General features: G+C 40.2%; 1 non-coding gene across 1 annotated transcript; it reads right to left on the reverse strand.

Moving 5' to 3' along the window:
- Positions 1 to 475: 475 nt before the first annotated feature.
- On the reverse strand, positions 476 to 582 carry LOC120579810 (small nucleolar RNA R71). The gene has a single exon (XR_005645555.1). It is a non-coding gene; the product is annotated as a small nucleolar RNA R71 (small nucleolar RNA).
- Between the last annotated feature and the right edge of the window lie 1,392 nt (positions 583 to 1,974).

The raw sequence follows: 1,974 nt of genomic DNA on the forward strand, positions 1-1,974 counted from the left end.
ATTTTTATTTTATATATATATATATATCTCCCTCCCTTTCTCCTTAATTTTTTTTTTCTATCTTTAACCGTTTTGATTTCAGGCATGGCTCAAAGACAATAATAACGACATGGATGAGAAATGTGCTCTCGAAGAGTATGCAATCACATCTTCAGATGAGCCGTACGATGCTATTGTGTACCCAACGGTTGAGGGTAGTAAATTTGAAATAAAACCTGCACTTATTTACCTAGTGCAGCAAAATCAATTTTTCGGATCACCCACTGAGGATCCGAATCTTCATGTTTCAACTTTTCTAAGACTCAGTGGAACTTTGAAGGCAAACCAAGAGGTCGTAAGGCTGCACCTCTTTCCTTTTTCCTTAAGGGATAGAGCTAGTGCTTGGTTTCATTCATTGACTATTGGTTCTATCACTTCTTGGGACCAAATGAGGCGAGCTTTCCTTGCCCAATTCTTTCCCCTTTCTCAAACCGCTCAATTCAGGGCGAGGCTTTTTCAATACACTCAAAAAGATGGTGAATCTCTTTACGATACGTGGGAGCGTTTCAAAGAAATGCTTAGGCTTTGCCCCCATCATGGTTTAGAGAAGTGGCTTATTATCCACACCTTTTATAATGGTCTTTCGTATACCACAAAAATCTATGTTGATGCAGCTGCAGGTGGAGCTTTGATGAATAAAACTTACACAGCAGCATATGATTTGATCGAGGGCATGGCACAAAACCACTATCAGTGGACAAGTGAGAGAGTCATCACTGCTTCTTCACCCTCTAAAAAAGAGGCAGGTATGTACAAAATTTTCTCCCTTGATCATCTAACTGCTAAGGTTGACACACTGACACAAAAATTTGATACAATGAATACTAGTGTTGTCACACCTGCTCCTGTATCACCCCCTTGTGAAGTTTGTGGTGTATTTGGCCATATTGGCATTGATTGCCAACTAGGTAGTGTTGTTAGAAGTCCTGAGCAAGTAAACTATGCTCAATATAATCGAGGGTTTGGAAACAACCATTTTTTTTATCAAACCCCTCAAAATCTTTTTGGACAACAAGCAACACCACCCAGTTATGCAAACAACCAAAGAGTCCCTCAAAAATCCAGCTTGGAACTTTTAATGGAAAATTATGTTATAAATCAATCCAAGCAACTCCAAGAGCTTAAAAACCAAACAGGATTTTTGAATGACTCTCTTGCCAAAATCACATCCAAGGTAGACTCCATAGCAACTCACAATAAGATACTCAAAACCCAAATCTCTCAAGTGGCCCAACACGTGACTACTTCCTCTCAAACCACCGGGATCTTTCCAGGACAAACTGAAACCAACCCCAAAGGTCATATAAGTTCTATTATTCTTAGGGATGGTAACCAATTAGAGGACCCCGTTGTGACAATTAAGAACAATGAGGGAGAGATAGGAAGTGATGAGCCTCAAAGTGAGAAAACTATAGGAGAAAATGAAAAGCCATTTGTTTCACCACCTCATGAGCCTAAAAATCCATTAACACAAGGTTTTGTCAAATCAAAGTTAGATGACCAATTTAGAATTTTTATTGAAATACTTCCAACCAAATTATCATCTAAACTTAAGAATCCAGAAAATTTTCCCATACCTTGTGTCATAGGATCCGAAAGCATTGAGAAAGCCATGTGTGATTTGGGGGAGAATGCCAGGTTGACGCCACTATCCCTTTGGGAAAGATTGGGTATAGGGTAGAGAAACCTCTTGAACGTCAAGCTAATGACTGTAAAGAAGCGCTTCGTGGGAGGCAACCCACGCATTTAACTGCTTTTGTTTTGTTTTTATTTGTTTTGTAGGTAATTGTCCGAGTATGATTCGAGAAAACGGAAAATTTTTGAAGTCAATTTATCCAGAACCTTGGCACGGCCTGTGCTCACACTGGCACGGCCGTGCCAGACCTTGCCCTCCAAAAACCATTCCACTATCCAGGAAGTTGGCACGGCCCGTGC

This window comes from Medicago truncatula, chromosome 3 (genome assembly GCF_003473485.1).
Source record: "Medicago truncatula cultivar Jemalong A17 chromosome 3, MtrunA17r5.0-ANR, whole genome shotgun sequence".
NCBI lineage: Eukaryota > Viridiplantae > Streptophyta > Magnoliopsida > Fabales > Fabaceae > Medicago > Medicago truncatula.